At 42.2% G+C, this 19,740-nt stretch overlaps 1 protein-coding gene and 1 pseudogene across 3 annotated transcripts in view; one reads left to right on the top strand and one right to left on the bottom strand.

The window, feature by feature from the left end:
- HERC4 (HECT and RLD domain containing E3 ubiquitin protein ligase 4) overlaps positions 1–19,740 on the top strand; it is a 166,547-nt gene that overhangs the window by 75,830 nt on the left and 70,977 nt on the right. The gene's annotated exons all lie outside the window — the stretch shown is intronic.
- On the bottom strand, positions 15,361–17,013 carry LOC133776293 (small ubiquitin-related modifier 2-like; annotated as a pseudogene).

Genomic DNA, 19,740 nt, shown 5'->3' with positions numbered 1-19,740 from the left:
CCAGGAGCCAGGAGCTTCTTCCAGGTCTCCCACACGGGGTGCAGGGGCCCAAGCCCTTGGGCCATCTTCTATTGCTTTCCCAGGCCATAGCAGAGAGCTGGATCGAAAGAGGAGCAGCCGGGACTAGAACCTGTGCCCATATGGCATGCTGGCACTTAAGGCCAGGGCGTTAATCCGCTGTGCCACAGTGCTGGCCCGAGAAATGTCTTCTTTCCATTGGTTCACTCCCCAATTGGCCACAATGGTCGGAACTGTGCCGATCTGAAGCCAGGAGCCAAGAACTTCTTTTGGGTCTCCCACGCGGATGCAGGGGCCCAATGCCCTGGGCCATCTTCTACTGTCTTCCCAGGCTACAGCAGAGAGCTGGATTGAAAGTGGAGCAGCCGGGTCTCTAACAGGCACCCATATAGGATGCCAGTGCTTCAGGCCAGGGCGTTAACCTGCTGCACCACAGCACCAGCCCCTGATCACTTTTTCTATGTTGAACCTATTTTGCATTCCCAGGAATAAATCTCCTTTGGTTGTTTTTTTTTTAATTCTTTTTTAAAATAGTACTCTCTTGAGTTTACTATAAACCAGTTTCCTTGGTCACAAGGCTTTAATGGACAGAATAAGTCTTACCTGTGGGGAATACTGCAGCCTTCAAGGGAGCACACACTGAGAAGGTACTCCAGAACAGTAAGAAATATGGATGAACTAATTCCTCCTCAAAGATGCCTTCCTCAATTGCCAGTGCAATGGAGAAGTACTGATTTGAGAATAACATACCTTTTGAGATTTTTGCATATCTATTTTTGTCTAAGTATATTCTGATGTTCACACACCTGAATCACACATATCCATATATTTGTCAGAGCATAAAACCATCATTAAAAAATGTTACTATAATTGGATAATATTTTTTATCTATCCTGCCAGTCTCTCTTAATTGAGCAGCTTAATCCATTTAAAGTAATTGCTGATTAAGAAGGATTTCCATCTTTTTGCTGTCTGCTTTCTATATACCTTACAGCTTTCTGTCTCATTTTCTTCATTAACTGCTGCCTTTTGTGTTTAGTACAGTGTTTTAATCCTCTTCTTATTTTTTCTATATAGCTTTTTTTTTAGGATCACTTATATTTATACTTAATTTAATCTTTATTTCCTCATACAGCCTTGAATTGTTCTGTATCCTTTCATTTCAACCTGCGGAACTTGTTTTTTAAAAGATTATTTATTTATTTGAAAGGCAAAATTACATAGAGGCAGAGGCAGAGAGAGAAAGAGAACTTCCATCCACTAATTCACTTTGCAAGTTGCAGCAATGGCTAGAGCTGGGCCATTCCGAAGCCAGAAGCCAGGAGCTTCCTCCAAGTCTCCCATGTGGGTGCAGGGGCCCAAGGGCTTGGACCATCCTCTACTGCTTTCCCAGGCACACTAGCAGGGAGCTGTATTGGATGTGGAGAAGTCAGGACTCAAACCAGTGCCCGTATGGGATGCTATCATTGCAGGTGGCAGCTTCACTTGCTGTGCCACAGCGCTGGCTCTGTACCTGCAGAAGTTTTAACACTTTCTTTCTTTCTTTCTTTTTTTATTTTTTTATTTTTGACAGGCAGAGTGGACAGTGAGAGAGAGACAGAGAGAAAGGTCTTCCTTTTGCCGTTGGTTCACCCTCCAATGGCCGCCGCGGTAGGCGCGCTGCAGCCGACGCACCGCGCTGATCCGATGGCAGGAGCCACGTGCTTCTCCTGGTCTCCCATGGGGTGCAGGACCCAAGCACTTGGGCCATCCTCCACTGCACTCCCTGGCCACAGCAGAGAGCTGGCCTGGAAGAGGAGCAACCAGGACAGGATCGGTGCCCCGACCGGGACTAGAACCCGGTGTGCTGGCGCCGCAAGGCGGAGGATTAGCCTATTGAGCCGCGGTGCTGGCCAGTTTTAACACTTTCTTGCAGGGCAGGGCTAGTACTAACAGGTTTTTCAGCTTTGATTTACCTGGGAATATCTTGATTTCTCCTTCTTTCTGAAGGAATTTTGCTGAATATTGGATTCAGGGTTTGCTGATTTTTTTTAAAATTTTTTGACAGAGTTAGAGAGAGAAAGGTCTTCCTTCCGTTGGTTCACCCCACAAATGGCCACTACGGCCTGTCCTGCGCCGATCTGAAGCCAGGAGCTGGCTGCTTCCTCCTGGTCTCCCATGTGGGTGCAGGACCTAAGCACCCTGGGCCATCCTCCACTGCACTCCTGGGCCACAGCAGAGAGCTGGCCTGGAAGAGGGGCAACCGGGACAGAATCCGGCACCCCAACTGGGACTAGAACCCTGGGTGCTGGCGCCACAGGTGGAGGGTTAGCCTAGTGAGCCATGGCGCCGGCCAATTTTTGTTTTTTGATTGTCTTTATTTTGAGCTGTCTGTGCCAGGGATCAATCTTAAGTGTAAAAATAAGACCTTCACAGGTCTTTTCTTAGTTTGCATCTTTACCTGGATATACAGTGTGACTTAAGTTTTTTGGTTAATTTAGTTTTCAAAGGTTTTATTTATTTTAAAGTTTAGTGTTGGAGAGAGAAGGAGAGACAGAGAAAGAGAAATCTTCTGTTCCTTAGTTCACTCCCCAAATGCTACAACAGCTAGGGCTGGGCCAGGCTGAAGCCAAGAGCTTCAAACTCTTCTGGTTCTCCTGTGTTGATTGGTGCAGGGACCCAAGTACCAAGACCATCCTCTGCCTTCCTAGACATATTAGCATGGATCTGCATCAAAATTGGATGAGCTGGGAATCAGACTGGATCTTGATATGGGTTATGGTTATGCCAGGAGGCAGCCTGACCTGTGCCACAACACTATTCCCCAGTGTGGCCTTTTGCATTCCTTCATATATATGATTGCTTTTGATTACTGTAGAGCTTAAATATCTAGCTCCCAAAAGAGGAAAATAAGAAAAGTGAAGGGAAGAGAAAAGAAAAAGAAGGAAAAAAAGGCAGCAGTCCTTTAAATATTCTGGAAGTATCTTGAGCTGGAATGGGAGATAGGTGCACCAGTGAATGTGTGGCTCTTTGCATCTCAGTGAACTGAAGCAACAGTAGTCAGAACACCAGTGTCAATATCTGGACGAGGTTCTTACTGCCCTTTCTGGTTCTACAAGTTGCATGCAAGCTGGCCCTGTCAGTTAAGGGATGGGTGGCTATTACTGTGCTAAGAATTGGAGAGGACTGAAATTAACTACAATTTTCCATCTACACCTTCTTCTGGAAGTTCTGAGCCTTTGAAAAGAATACAGAATTATTTTTCAGTTGGTTATATCAGACAAAGTCTGCCTTCAATTGTGATCCAGGCAGGGTGATGAATTCTTGGAGCTTTCTACTCCATTTTCCCAGAATTCAGTTCTTTAGCTCCATTTTTAAAAATCCTTCATTCTCTTACTCTCCTGTCATATATCCATGGCAATTAAATATAGCCACCTCACAATAACCTTATTAATAACTTATTAATGTATATGCTCATTATCCAGATCGTTACGGTTTGCTTCTATTATTTATGCTTAAAATGTTTATATAATTAACTTGCCTTAATGTGCTCCCTGGGACACTTGTATAATGTTTACTGGAAGTGATGAAGATCAGGAATTACTATCTTGTTTCTTTGCTGTGGGAAAACTTTTTCTTTCTTTATTTTTTTAAAAGATTTATTTATTTATTTATTTGAAAGAGTTACACAGAGAGAGGAGAGGAGAGGCAGAGAGACAGAGAGGTCTTCCATCTGATGTTCCAATCCTCAGTGGGCTGCAGCAGCCAGAGCTGTGCTGATCCAGAGCCAGGAGCCAGTAGCCAGGAGCCTCCTCTGGGTCTCCCACATGGGTGCAGGATCCAAGGACTTGGACCATCTTCTACTGCTTTCCCAGGCCATAGCAGCGAGCTGGATCAGAAGTGGAACAGCCAGGTCTCCAACCAGACCCATATGAGATGCTGGCGCTTCAGGCCAGGGTGTTAACCCACTGTGCCACAACGCCAGCCCCAATGACAGCTTTCTTTTTTCTAGAATAACTAATTGGTCATGTGTTAACCTTTTTTATATAGTGCTGTTTTATTTATGAAAATATTTTGCTTAATTAATGTTTATCAGTGACCTTAATCTATAGTTTTCTCTTATTCTGCCAAGTTTTGTTAAGTTTATTCTACTATGATAAAATAATTGTTCCACGTCCCTTTTTTTACTGTCATTAAAGCTGGGCCTAGCTTTTTTTTTTTTTTTTTTAATAAATTCTTTAATTTCTTTAAGCATTGCAAGGTAGCTTTTATGATTTTTAAGTCAGTTATTTTGAAGTTAAGTTTTTTTTTTAGAAAAATTTTTAATAAATATAAATTTCATAGGTACAGCTTTAGGAATATAACAGTTCCCCCCATACCTGCCTTCCCACCCCCATTCCTGTCCCACCTCCTACTCCCTCTACCATCCCATTCTTAATTCAGATTCATTTTTAATTATCGATATATACAAAAGACTTTAAGTAAAGATTTTTTACTCTAAGTAAAGATTTCAACAGTTTGCACCCACACAGACACAAAAAGTATAAAGTACTCTTTGAAGACAAGTTTTACCATTAATTCTCAGAGTACAACTCATTAAGGACAGACTATGTGGGGAGTCCTACATGGGGAGTAAGTACACAGTGAATCCTGTTGTTGATTTAACAATTGACATTCTTTTTTATGACGTCAGTGATCACCTGAAGCTCATGACATGAGCTGCCAAGGCTATGGAAGCCTTTTTTTTTTTTTCCCCTAAGATTTATTTTATTTATTTCAAAGACAGAGTTACAGAGAGAAGTAGAGACAGAGAGAGAGAGGTCTTCCATCCTCTGGTTCACTCCCCAGATGGCCGCAATGGCTGGAGCTGCACTGATCCGAAGCCAGGAGCCAGGAGCTTCTTCAGGGTCTCCCGCGTGGGTGCAGGAACCCATGGAATTGGGCCATCTTCTGCTGCTTTCCCAGGCCATAGCAGAGAGCTGGATCGAAAGAGGAGCAGCCGGGGCTAGAACCAGCGCCCATATGGGATGCCGGTGCTTCAGGCTAGGGCATTAACCCACTGTACCGCAGCACTGGCTCAAAAGCCTTTTGAGTCCACAAACTCCATCCATATTTAGGCAGGGCCATAAGCAAAGAGGAAGTTCTCTCCTCACTTCAATGAAAGGTAACTCCTTCTTTGGCACCTTCTTTCCACTGGGATCTCATTCACAGAGTTCCTTCATATAGAATATTTTTTGCCAGTGTCTTGGCTTTCATGCTTGAAATGCTCTCTCGCTTTTTAGCCAGGTCTGAATGCCTTAAGGGCTGATTCTGAGGAATAGTGCCGTTTAGGGCATTTGTCATTCTGTGAGTCTGCTGTGTGTCCTGCTTCCCATGTTGGATCATTCTCTCCTTTTTAATTCTGTCTATTCTTATTAGCAGACACTTGGTCATATTTATATGATCCCTTTAACACTTATTCTTGTCTATATGATAAGTTACACACTTAAAATGATCACTTTAACATGTAGGATGGCATTAGTACCACCAAGCTTAATGGGGTTTGGAGTCCCATGGCAAATTTTTAACTTTACTGCTAATGGTAAGTCCATGTGAACATGTGCCGAAGTGTACATCTCCTTCCTCTCTATTCTCTTATTTTTTACTGAGATCTATTTTCATTTGGATTTGAAACCTATGAATAATTCTGTATTAAGAGTTCAACCAGGTTGGCACCATGGCTTAACAGGCTAATCCTCCACCTTGTGGTGCCGGCACACCAGGTTCTAGTCCTGGTTGGGGTGCCAGATTCTATCCCGGTTGCCCCTCTTCCAGGCAAGCTCTCTGCTATGGCCCAGGAAGGCAGTGGAGGATGGCCCAAGTCCGTGGGCCCTGCACCTGCATGGGAGACCAGGAGAAGCACCTGGCTCCTGGCTTCGGATCAGCGAGATGTGCCGGCCGCAGCGGCCATTGGAGGGTGAACCAACAGCAAAAAGGAAGACCTTTCTCTCTGTCTCTCTCTCTCTCACTATCTACTCTGCCTGTCCAAAAAAAAAAAAAAAAAAAAAAGTTCAACCAATGATATTAAGTAGAAAAAGAAAATAGTAAATAATAATAATAGTAATAATCTGTTCCTTGACAGTCAGGACAAGGGCTGATCAAGCCATTGCTTCTCATAGTGTGAGTTTCACTTCTACAGGTTTCCTTTTAGGTACTCAGTAAGCTGTCACATATCAGAAAAAACATATAAAATTTGTCCCTTTGGGACTTATTTTACTCAGTTTGATGTTTTCCAGATTCCTCCATTTTGTTGGAAATGACCGGATTAATTTTTTTTTTTACTGCTGTGTAGTATTCCATAGAGTACGTATCCCATAATTTCTTTGTCAATTCTTCCATTGACAGGCATTTAGGTTCATTCTATTTCTTAGTTATTGTGAATTGAGCTGCAATAAACATGGAGGTGCAGATAGCTCTTTTGTTTGCCAATTTATTTCCCTTGGGATAATTTCAAGGAGTGGGATGACTGGGTCGTATGGTAGGACTATGTTCAGATTTCTTAGGTATCTCCAAACTGTCTTCCACAGTGGCTTTACCAGTTTGCATTTCTACCAACAATGGATTGGGGTACCTTTTTCCCCTTATATCCCGGCCAGCATTTGTTGTTTGTTGATTTCTGTATGTAAGCCATTCTAACCAGGGTGAGGTGAGACCTCATTGTGCTTTTGATTTGCATTTCCCTGATGGCTAGTGATCCTGAATATTTTTTTCATAAGTCTCTTGGATGTTTGGATTTCCTCTCTTGCAAAAATGTCTGTTTAGGTCCTTGGCCCAACTCTTAAGTGGGTTGTTTGTTTTGTTGTGGAGTTTATTGATCTCTTTGTAGATTCTGATTATTAATCCTTTATCAGTTGCATCATTTGCAGATATTTTCTCCCACTCTGTCGCTTGCCTCTTCACTTTCCCTACTGTTTCTTTGTCGTACAGAAACTTCTCACTTTGATGTAATCCCAGTTGTTAATTTTGGCTTTTGCTGCCTGTGCCTCTGGGGTCTTTTCCAAGAAGTCTTTGCCTGCACCAGTGTCTTTCAGAGTTTCTTAGATGTCCTCTAATAATTTGAAGGCGTCGGGTCCTAGATTTAGATCTTTAATCCATGTTGAGTGGATTTTTGTGTAAGGTGTAATGTAGGGGTCCTGCTTCATGCTTCCACATGTGGCAATCCAGTTTTCCCAGCACCAGTTTTGAATAGACTGTCCTTGTTGCAGGAATTGGTTTTAGCTCCTTGTTCAAATATAAGTTGGTTGTAGATGTTTGGATTGACTTCTGGTGTTTCCATTTTGTTCCATTGGTCTATCCGTTTGTTTTTGTACCAGTACCAGGCTGTTTTGATTATAGCTGCCCTGTAGTATGTCTTGAAATCTGCTATTGTGATGCCTCTGGCTCTGTTTTTGTTGCATAAGATTGCTTTAGCTCTTTGAGGTCTCCTGTGCCTCCATATGAGTTTCAACATCATTTTTTCCAGATCTGAGAATTATGTTTTTGGTATTTTGATTGGTATCTCATTGAAACTGTAATTTGTTTTTGGAAGAATGGACATTTGGATGATATTGATCCTTCCTGTCCATGAACATGGAAGATTTTTCCTTTTTTTTTTTTTGGCATCTTTTATTTCTTCAAAGTTTTGCAGTTCTCATCGTAGAGATCTTTGACATCGTTGGTTAAGTTTATTCCAAGGTATTTGATTTTTTTTTTTTTTTTTTTGTAGCTAATGTGATTGGGATTGATCTTAGAAGTTCTTTCTCAGCCATGTCATTGTCTGTGTATACAAAGGCTGTTGATTTTTGTGTATTGATTCTATTTCCTGCTACTTTACCAAACCCTTCAATGAGTTCCAATTTTCTCTTAGTGGAGTTCTCTGCATCCCCTAAATAAAGAATCATATCGTCTGCAAAGAGGGATGGTTGAACTTCTTCCTTTCCAAGTTGTAATTCTTTGATTTCTTTTTTCTTGGCCTAATGGCTCTGGCTACAACTTCCAGGAATATATTGAATAGCAATGATGTGAATGGGAATCCCTGTCTGGTACCGGATCTCAGTGGGAATGCTTTTAACTTTTCCCCATTCAACATGATGTTGGCCATGGGTTTGTCATTAATTGCCTTGATTGTGTTGAGGAATGTTCCTTCTATACCCAGTTTGCTTACAGTTTTCATCATGAAACTATGTTGTATTTTATCAAGTGCTTTCTCTGCATCAGTTGAGATAATCATATGGTTTTTGTTCTGCAGTTTGTTAACGTGATGTATAACATTGATTTGCAAATGTTGAACCATCCCTGCATTCCAGGGATAAACCCACTTGGTCTGAGTGGATGATCTTTCTGATGTGTTGTTGGATTCTATTGGCTAGAATTTTGTTGAGGATTTTTGCATCTATGTTCATCAGAGAAACTGATCTGTAATTCTCTTTCTCTGCTGCTTCTTTTTCAGGTTTAGGAATTTGGGTGAAACCCTCTCTTTCAGTTGTTTTGAATAATTTGAGAAGAACTGGAGTTAGTTCTTCTTTAAATGTTTGGTAGAATTCAGCAGTGGAGTCATCTGGTCCTGGGCTTTTCTTTGTTAGGAGGGCCTTTATTACTGATTCAATTTTTGTCTTGGTTATGGGTCTGTTTAGGTTTTCTTTGTCTTCATGGTTCAATATAGGTAGGTTGTATGTGTCTAGGAATCTATCCATTTCTTCTGGGTTTCCCAGTTTGTTGGTATACAACTCTTTGTAGTAATTTCTGATGACTTTTTATTTCTAAGGTGTCTGTTGTTATATTCCCTTTTTCATCTCTAATTTTATTGATTTGGGTCTTCTCTTTCCTTTTTTTGTTGAGTTGGGCCAGTGCTGTGTCAATTTTGTTTTATTTTTTAAAAAAATCAGCTCTTTGTTTTGCTGATCTTTTGTAATGTTTGTTTTTGGATTCAATTTTGTTGATTTCTTCTCTAGTTTTAATTACTTCTTTTCTAGTTTTGGGTTTTGTTTGCTGTAGTTTTTCTAGGTCCTAGAGATGCATTGATGGCTCATTTATTTGGTGCTTTTCCAATTTCTTGATGTAGGCACCTATTGCTATAAGCTTCATCTTAACCCAGCTTTTGCTGTATCCCATAATTTTGATATGTTGTGTTATCTTCATTTGCTTCCAGAAATTTTTGATTTCTTCTATGACCCACTGTTCATTCAGGAGCATGTTTTTCAGTCTCCCTGTGTTTGCATATGCTCTAGAGATTCCTGAGTTGTTCATTTCCAACCTCATTCCATTGTGGTCCAAGAATATGTATCGATGTTTTTGAATTTGCTGAGACTTGCTTTATGACCTAGCATGTGGTCAATCCTAGCCCTGCTGAGAATAAAGTATATTCTGCAACTATAGGGTGAAAAGTTCTGTAGATATCTGTTAGGTCCATTTGGTCTATAGTGTCAATTATAAATATGCTGTTTCCTTGTTGATTTTCTGCCTGTATGATCTGTCCATTGCTGAAAGTGGAGTATTGAAGTCCCCCAATACTATTGTATTGGAGTCTAAGTCTCATTTTAAATCCCTTAATATTCCTTTAAATAGCCAGGTGCCCTTTAATTAGGTGCATATACATTTAAAATAAGTAGATTTTCCTGTTGAATTGATCCCTTAATCATTATATAGTGCCCTTCCCTTCTTTGTCTTGTTTAACAGTTTTTGTTAAAAGTCTATTTTTTATGATATTAAGATGGCTACACCAGGCTGGTGGGGTGGCTCAATAGGCTAATCCTCTGCCTATGGTGCTGGCATCCCGGGTTCTAGTCCCGGTTGCTATTCTTCTAGTCCAGCTCTCTGCTGTGGCCCTGGAGTGCAGTGGAGGATGGCCCAAGTCCTTGGGCTCTGCACCCGCATGGGAGACCAGGAGAAGCACCTGGCTCCTGGCTTTGGATCAGTGTGGTGTGCCAGCCACAGCGCGCTGGCCACAGTGGCCATTGGGGGTGAACCAATGGAAAAGGAAGACCTTTCTCTCTGTCTCTCTCACTTTCCACTCTGCCTGTAAAAAAAAAAAAAAAAAAAAAAAAAAATGGCTGCACCAGCCCTTTTTTGGTTTCTGTTGACATGGAATATCTTTTTCCTTCGTTTCACTTTCAGTCTGCATGTGTCTTTGTTGGTGAGTTGTTTTTCTGGTAGGCAGCATATAGATGAGTTTTGTTTTTTAATCCATTCAGCCAATCTGTGTCTTTTTAACTGGTGAGTTGAGTTCATTTACTTTCAATGTGAATATTGATAAGTAATGATTTTGCCCTGCCATTTTTCCAAAAATATTCCTAATTTTTACTTTGCATTTCCTGTGATCTTTTACTGAGAGATTTTCTTCCTTTACCTTCTTTTTTATTCATGGCCATGTTTCTGTGTTTCTCTGTGCTACACATCCTTAAGCATCTTTCGTAGGGCTGGATGGGTAGTGACAGATTCTTTCAATTTCTGTTATGAAAGGTCTTTATTCATCTTCATTCACAGATGAGAGTTTTGCAGGGTATAATATTCTGGGATGACAGTTTTTTTCTCTTAAGACTTGGACTATATCTTGCTATTCTCTCCTAGCTTTTAGTGTTTCTTATAAGAAGTCTGCTGTGAGTCTAATTGGAGATTCTCTGAAAGTAATCTGGCGTTTCTCTTGTGCACATTTATGTTTTACTGTGGTGAGTCTGATTACAATGTGTTGTAGTGATGATCTTTTCTGATCATGTTTATTAGGGTTTCTGTATGCTTCCTGCATTTGGATGTCCTTTCTTTCTCCAAACCTGAGAAGTTTTCTGTTAATATTTCACTAAAAAGTCCTTCGAATCCTTTCTCTCTATCTATGCCTTCGGGAACTCCTAGAACCTGTATGTTGGTTTCTTTTTTCTTTTTTTATAATATCCTATAGATTCCCAACAGTGTTTTTTTAGTTTTCTAATTTCTTCTTCTTGTCTTTGGTTTGCTGTGCTCTGTCTTCTAAGTCCAGTACTCTTTCTTTTGCTTTCTGATTCTGTTGAATTCTATTGAATTCTATTGAATTCTTCATTTCATTTTGATTTCTCTTTTAAGATCTCAATTTCATGGGAGAAATTTTCTTTCATGTCCTGCACAGATTTCAGTAGTTTGTGCATTTGTTTTGGATTACTTCTGTGTAATCTTATGATAAATTTTTTGAATTCCATTTCTTGCATTTCTTCAGTCTCATCATCTTCACAATCTAGTATTGAAGTGTCATGGTTTTGGGGGGACGTCATGCCGTCTTCCTTACTGTTTTCTTGGATCAGAGCATTTGGTGTTCAGCATTTGTGGAGATACTTGTTTCGTTCGTTCGTTCGTTATTTCTTTCTTTCTTTTTTTTTTTTTTGCTGTGACGGCTTTGTTCATTGTACTGTGATTGTGTAGATAAGTGAAATGTCTTTTTTCAGTGAATATCTAGAGGCTTTTAGTGGGTGTGGCCAGAGTGCTCAGTTTAGTTCTCCAATGTTAAGGAGGTGCCTAAGGTGACACACCCAGGTTTGGCATGGTAAATCTTTTCCCTCTCTCTCTCTCTCTCTCTCTCTCTCTCTTTTTTTTTTTTTTTTTTTTTTACAGAAGGGAGGTTTAGTTTGCTCAGCTGAGCTCTTCTCCTCAGTGGAGACCAGTGCCTGAGTGCTAGCCCCAGTGGGTATAATATTCATCTGCTCTGTCCCAGGGACCACAAAATGATCTGTGTGGTCCTCAGTGTAAGTTCAGATTCCCCAGTGATGTCTCTCACCAGGTAACCAGGAACCCCTGAGCTTGTGGCATCTCCCACTGAGACTGCTCAAAGTCCCAGCCATGCCATGAGTTCTCCCACACACCCTCAGTTTTTTTCACAGTTCTGGTACAGATGCTTCACACAGTCAGAAGCTCCTAGCCCTCTGTTAGTTCTCCCAAGCCAGAGTTAGGAGTCTCCACGTGGCTGTTTGCCAGCGCAGCTGTTCCGTATATCCAAAACGACGCCTGCCCTATGGGCTTGTTACAGGACACCATTGTGAAGTGATCAGGCAGAGAGAGAAATGTAATTGTCCTGTCATTTTTTTTTTTTTCTGCTCTAATTTCGGTGGTACACTTTCGCCGATGGGGCCCAAGCCGGGTTCCCTCTAGGCTTCTCCTGCAGTTTTCTTGCCAGTGGTTTGGGCTGCTGCGGTCTGGTCTCACCTCACTTTCCAGTGCTGGTGTGTAGGCTCTCTGCTGCTGCAGTCCTGAGCCATGGGCGCCCTTGCCCTCCACGTAGATCCACTGTATCCCTCTAATTTCAGTAGAGTTTCCTCTTTCATTTTCTCCCTAGCTCTCCCCTGAGACTATACTCTCTCTTTTTTTTTTTTTGAAGTATCTTTTCCTGGGCTAGAGCAGCATGCTCCCTCCATACTCCGCTATCTTGGAACTGCCTATTATCTCAGAAGTTAAATTTTTCTAAGAATTCTTCCATTTTGTTGTAAACTTACATTAAATTTATAGTTTGCATTGGTTTTTTACTACATACAAACAGTAGATTAGTGACATAATTATAAATGTGTATTTTATTTTTTTAAATTATTTACTTGAGACGTAGAGTTAGAGAGAAAGGTCTTCCATCTGCTGGTTCACTCCTTAAATGCCTGCAGCCACCAGAGCTGGGCTGATCTGAAGCCAGTTGCCAGGAACTTCTTCCGGGTCTCCCATGTGGCTGCTGGAGCCCAAGCACTTGGGCCTTCTTCTGCTTTCCCAGGCCATCAGTAGGGAGCTGGATCAGAAGAGGAGCAGCTGAGACTAGAACTGGCATCCATAAGGGTTGCTGGCACTGCAGGTGGAGGCTTAGCTTACTACATCACAGTGCCGGCCTCGATAATGATTATTTTATCCTCTGTGGATAAGTGGAAGTGGTTCTTCCTTAGTATTGAATTAGCTGTAGTGGCTCTTGTTTGTGCTGCAATTGTTTTCTAGCTACCTGTTCACTGAAGTAGCTTTGCCTGGTCTCTTTCAGCTAAGGAGGTTTTGCAACATGCTTCATTCTTGGGCCTATTCTAAAGTAGCAGCAGTCTGCATCTGGATGTTTTATTCTCCTAGTGTTGGCAAATGCACAAAAAGTTAAATTCAGCTGCACATGTATACATTGCAAGTTTCTGATTGCATCACATTCACTAAAATCCTATTGACCAAAACCAAATTACATGGCTAAACCTGAAGTTAAGGTATGAAGAATATATGCTGCTCAGATACCGTCAGTTCATGAAAGAAATATGCATGCTTAATACTATAGGATAGTAAATTTAGACTCCCACACGAAATATTTCATTAAGCCCTTGTGAAATATAAATCATTTAGTGTTATCCAATTTTCTAATTTTTTTTCTGAAGATTTATATATTTGAGTGAGAGTTACAGACAGAGGAGGAGAAACAGAGATCTTTCATTTGCTGGGTCATTCCCTCCATGGCCACAACGACCAGGTTGAAGCTAGGAGCTTCATTGGCATCTTAGGGGCTCAAGTACTTGGGCCATCCTTCATTGCTTTCAGAGGTGTGTTAGCTGGGAGCTAGACTGGAAGTGGAGCTACTGGGACTTAAACTAGTGCCCATATAGGATGCAATATTATAGGCAGCAGCTTAACCTGCTAAACCACAATGCTAGTCCCTCTCTGATTCTTAACAGTCAAAATGTACATGATTAGAATAATTTTTCAGAGCCGGTACTATGGCGTAGTAGGCTAACCCTCCACCTGTGGTGCCAGCATCCCATATGGGCATCAGTTTGTGTCCTGGCAGCTCTTCTTCTGGTTGAACTCTTTGCTTATGGCCTGGGAAAGCAATTGAAGATGGCCCAAGTGCTTGGGCCCCTGCATCCACATGGGAGACTGGGAAGCAGCTCCTGGCTTTAGATCTGCTCGGCTCCAGCCATTGCAGCTGTTTGGGGAGTGAACTAGTGGATGAGAGACCTTTCTCTCTGTTTCTCCCTCCTTCCCCCTCTCTTACTCTGCCTCTCAAATAAATAAATAAGTAAATAAAATCTTTAGAGTAATTATTCTTGACTTTGTAAACTTGCTCTTTCCAGCAATTTTATTCAAGTAATTATTAGATCAGGGGAATTTTGAAAACTTTTAAAGTCTATTTTAATTTTATTTGAAAGACTGATAGACAGTCACAGACATAGAGTTTCCATCTGCTAGTTCTCTCCCCAAGGGTCTGCAATAGTGAGGGCAGGGCCAGGCCAAAACTGTGATCCCCAAATCCCATCAGGTCTCCCATGTGGTGGCAGGAATCAAAGTACTTGCCCTCATTTGCTGCCTACCAGGGTATACTTTAGTAGGAATCTTGTTTGGAAGCAGCATTAGGTATGGGCATCCCAAATTGTGACTTTAACTGTTGCACCAAATGTCTGATATTAGGGAGAAATTTTTTCTTTCATTTTAAACAAGAAGTTTATTTAATCAACAAGATGCTTGACTTGAAGGGAAAATTATCTAGGATTCATTTTTTTGAGTAATTTACCCCTACTTAAACACAGATTGCCCTACATGTAACAGCTATGTACAAAAACAGTTATAAAATTGTCCTTGGTTTTACAATGATAAATGAAAATTATTAAAATTCTCCAATCAAACAAAGTACACAAGAATTTTTTTTTTTTTTTTTGACAGGCAGAGTGGACAGTGAGAGAGAGACAGAGAGAAAGGTCTTCCTTTTGCCGTTGGTTCACCCTCCAATGGCCGCTGTGGTAGCGCGCTGCGGCCAGCGCACCGCGCTGATCCGATGGCAGGAGCCAGGTGCTTCTCCTGGTCTCCCATGGGGTGCAGGGCCCAAGGACCTGGGCCATCCTCCACTGCACTCCCTGGCCACAGCAGAGAGCTGGCCTGGAAGAGGGCAACCGGGACAGGATCGGTGCCCCGACCGGGACTAGAACCCGGTGTGCCAGCGCCGCAAGGCGGAGGATTAGCCTAGTGAGCCGCGGCGCCGGCCAAGAATTTTTATGTTGTTGGTTTTTTATATGTTTAAAACAGTGAGAGCAAAATAACTTACTGGAATATAAAGAGATGAATGAGCATGCCACTAATGGAGAAAAGGGATATTTTCACAGAATCAGTATTTTTCCTCATTCCATCTCCTTTTGATGTCAATCAAAACATATCATTCCTTTAAAAAAAAAAAGAGAGAGAGAAAGAAAAGAAAAAATGCAATGCGTTTGTGCACATACATACTTCAGTTACTTTATATTCAATCAAGGAATGGGGAAGGGGAGATGAAAGAATAGAGAAAACTATGCTGTAGTAGTCAGGATGTGATGGAACCCAATTGCAGTTTTCTAGTTGAGAGTGTGTTCTTGGTCTGTAAGGACAGAGTTCTGGAATAAGCAGCGGGTTCCATTTTCAGTAGACACTGCCCGAATGGTGTTGGAACACATCAATCATTTCTTCGTCCTCCATTTCCAACTCTGCATGTGTGTCTGATTCATTGATTGCCCGTCAAATCAGAATCTGATCTGCCTCAAACCCTGTCATTCACAATAGGCTTTCTCTAGTTTACTAAGTGGTGTATGCCTCTTTTTAAAAAAGTTTTTTTTTGAAGACTTATTTATTTATTTGAAAGTCAGAGTTACACAGAGAGAGGAGAGGCAGACAGAGAGAGGTCTTCCATCCAATGGCTCACTCCCCAATTAGCCACAATGGCTGGAGCTGCACCAATCCAAAGCCAGGAGCTTCCTCCAGGTCTACCACGCAGGTGCAAGGGCCCAAGGACTTGGGCCATCTTCTACTGCCTTCCCAGACTGGTCTTGAACCGGCGCCCATATGGGATGCTGGCGCTTCAGGCCAGGGCATTAACCTGCTGCGCCACAGTGCCGGCCCCATGGTGTATGCCTCTTAATCTTAAACTGCACCACAGAACCATCCTGCCCTTCAAATTAATATGATCGTTGTTCTCAGTCTTGACTCCTTCCTTGGGCTTTTCGTCAGCCTTGGCGAGCCCCGGAGTGTCTTCAGATGCTGCTTCACAAAAGAGGTACCAGGTCTGCACTGGACGAACCAGGGAGAAATTTTAATGATATATTGGGTGAGATCTCAGGATTTACCCTACGGAGGGAATGTAGGTAGGTGTCTGGTATATTGACCAGTTTAACTTTTAGTTAGGTCAGTCCTATTGACCAGTTTAACTTTTAGTTAGGTCAGTCCTAAGAAATACATGTTATTTCCATATTAAATACTTGAGAAAAGCTTCCTGAAAGAAGAGTGAATTCATCACGGAGATGATCTGAAAGAAAAAGGTTCACATTTGGGCTGGCGCCGTGGCTCAACAGGCTAATCCTCTGCCTTTTGGCGCCGGCACACTGGGTTCTAGTCCTGGTTGTGGCGCTGGATTCTGTCCCGGTTGCCCCTCTTCCAGGCCAGCTCTCTGCTATGGCCAGGGAGTGCAGTGGAGGATGGCCCAAGTGCTTGGGCCCTGCACCCCATGGGAGACCAGGATAAGCACTTGGCTCCTGCCTTTGGATCAGCGCGGTGCGCTGGCCGCGGCAGCCATTAGAGGGTGAACCAACGGCAAAAGGAAGACCTTTCTCTCTGTCTGTCTCTCTCACTGTCCACTCTGCCTGTCAAAAAAAAAAAAAAAAGTTCACATTCTAGTAGTATAACAGTACTTTTGAGCTCTCGTGTCAAATCTATGGCTTAAGATAATTATATTCATTCAGTGACTCTGAACTCAACTTTACACTATAATCACTTAGAAGTTTTTTTTGTTTGTTTGTTTGTTTTTAAGAATTTATTTGAAAGAGTTACAGAATAAGAGAAAAGGAGGTCTTCCATTCTCTGATTCACTCCCAAGATAGTCCAGTGTCCAGGGCTGGTCCAGGCTGAAGCCCAGGAGCTTCATCTGGGTCTCTATGTGGATGACAAGGGCACAGACACTTGGGCGGTCTTCTGCTGTTTTTGTCACAGGCCATTAGCAGGGAGCTGGACCAGAATTGGAGCACTTGTGACATCGTTAACAGATACCAGCATCACAGGTGGTGTCTTTACCTGTTGCCCCATGCTAGCCCTGTACTTGGAGAGGTTTTAAAAGTATATGTTGTTTAGATTCACCACTAGATGATTTTGTTATGCAGGTATGGTTAAGAATCACTGCTTTAGTACACCAGTTTATGAAGGAGCTTCACAAAATAGTATTACAGTAATTTTCTTTTCTTTTTTTTAAGATTTATTATTATTTACTTGAAAGACAGAGTTACAGAGAGAGGTAGAGACAGAGAGGTCTTCCATCCGTTGGTTCACTCCCCAGATGGCTGCAACGGCTGGAGCTGAGCCGATCCGAAGCCAGGAGCTTCTTTTGGGTCTCCTGTGTGGGTGCAGGGGCCCATGGAATTGGGCCATCTTCTACTGCTTTTCCAGGCCATAGCAGAGAGCTGGATTGGAAGAGAAGCAGCCAGGACAAGAACTGGCACCCATATGGGATGCTGGCACTTCAAGCCAGGGCTTTAACCCATTGTGCCACAGCGCTTGCCCCTATTGCAGTAATTTTCAAACAGGGTATTCCTTTGAGGTGTCAGAATGGCTTCTTTATGAGGAATGCAGAATGAGGAATGTTAAACTCTTGTTCATACAGAGCAATTTATTTTATATGCAGGTGTTTCCTTTGTTGGGTCCAGCATTGTGGTCCATCAGGTTAAGCTGCAGCTTGTGACACTGGCATCTCACATAGGTACTGGTTCAAGTCCCATTGACTCCACTTCCAATCCACCTCCATGCTAATGGCCTGGGAAAAGCAGTGTTTGGGCCCAAGTGTTTGGGCCCCTGCTGTCCATATGGGAGATGCTGGTAGAAGCTCCTGATTCTTAGCTTTGGCCTGGCCAAGCCCCTGACATAGCCCTAGTCCCAGCCATTGTGGCCGTTTGGGAAGTGGACCAGTGGATGGAAGATCTCTGTCCTACCTTTCTCTCTCTGTAAGACTGCCTATCAAGTGAATAAGTAAATCTTTTAAAAAGATATTTTCTTTATTAAAAGGGTATCATTGTTTAAAAATTGATTGACATTGGGTTATCTGATTCTGAGATAAGGTGAATGTTTGGTTCTTCATTTTCTAGTAATGTGGCAGGTAGTCTAGTCAACTTAAAATCCCTTTTGAATGAAAACAGCTTTTAAAAAGCCTAATTGTTGGGGCCAGCACCTTGATGTAGTGGGCTTAATATCCCATATGGGTGCCAGTTCTAGTCCTGGCTGCAGTGCTTGCATCCCATATGGGCGCCAGTTGGAGTTCAGCTGCTCCACTTCAGATCCAGCCTTCTCCTATGGCCTGGGAAAGCGGTAGAAGATAGAACAAATCTTGGGACCCTGTACTGCATGAGAGACCTGGAAGAGGCTCCTGGTTCCTGGCTTTGGATCAGCACATTTCTAGCCATTGCAGCCATCTAGGGAGTGAACCAGCAGATGGAAGTTGTGTCTCGGTGTCTCTGTTTCTCTATCTCTGTCTGCCTCTGCCTCTCTGTAACTCTGCCTTTCAAATAAATAAATAAATCTTAAAAAGATAGTTAGAAACAGTAGGTTGGACATACTGCTAAAAGTAAAATTAATATTTTGAAAGATCCAGGGAAATTACTTACTTAAAAGGGCATGGAGTTAGAAGAGTTTAAGGTCAGGGCTGGCACTGTGGTGTAGCAGGTAAAGCAGCCACCTGCAATGCTAGCATCCCATATGGGCACTGGTTTGAGTCCCTGCTGCTTCATTTCAGATCCAGCTCTCAGCTATGGCCTGGGAGTGGTAGAGTATGGCCCAAGTCCTTGAGCCCCTACACCCCTGTGGGAGACCCTAAGAAACTCCTGGCTTTGGATTGGCCCAGCTCTGGCTCTAATAGACATTTAGGGGTGTGAACTAGGGGATGGAAGACCTCTCTGTCTGTCTGTCTGTCTCTCTCTCTCCTCTCTCTGCCTCTGCCTCTTTGTAACTCTTCCTTTCAAATAAATAAATAAATCTTTTTTTTTTTAGAAAAATTTAAGGTAGACTATGTAGTGTAGGCTCAACATTTACCTAACTCTGTCCTACAAGAAAAAGAATAAATGGAAGAGACTACTTATGGAAATACTGCATGAAAATTTTTCAGACATGATTGGGTTGAATACATACAACCTGAGACTAAGAAATACAAGGCTTAACCTGAATAATCACATCTAACCTGTTCCTAAACATAGTGAAACATCAGAGGAAATTGGATAGATTCACTGAGAGTAGACTGGTGGGTTTACTTAGCTTTGGTTCTGCAGTTTGTTGGATTTGTCTCCCTCCCTCCCTCCCTTCTTCCCTCCTTCCTTCCCTCTCTCCCTCCCTTCCCGACAGAAAGCTCCCATTTCCCTGGTTTTCTTCTCCAATGTCTACATTGTGAGTCTTAATCAAGGTCTTTCACATCAGTAGTAGGAACCCAGGTCCTTGATCCAACACTACTGTCTACATTAACAGGAAGCTAGAATCAGGAACTGGAGCCAGGTATTGAACCTGGAAATGACAGTGTGGGATGCAGGTATCTAAACTGCTAGGCAGAATTCCCAGCCTGCTTTCCTTGTGGTATTTGCAGAAAAGCCTGGGTGCATATGCATAGGAATTGGTTTTCCCAAAAGAAAGGAAAGATTGTTTCCATAGTGTTTGGTATATATACCAGTTTTCTGAAGAGCTGGATTACTTGCCCAGTTCTTGACCTAAAACTTTTGTGTGGTACCCACATAGACCATGCCTGTAGGCTAGAACCTGACAGGAAAATGGAAGATGGACTTC

Source organism: Lepus europaeus, chromosome 17 (genome assembly GCF_033115175.1).
Source record: "Lepus europaeus isolate LE1 chromosome 17, mLepTim1.pri, whole genome shotgun sequence".
In the NCBI taxonomy this organism is placed as follows: Eukaryota; Metazoa; Chordata; class Mammalia; order Lagomorpha; family Leporidae; genus Lepus; species Lepus europaeus.
This window is presented reverse-complemented; position numbering and strand designations above follow the sequence as displayed.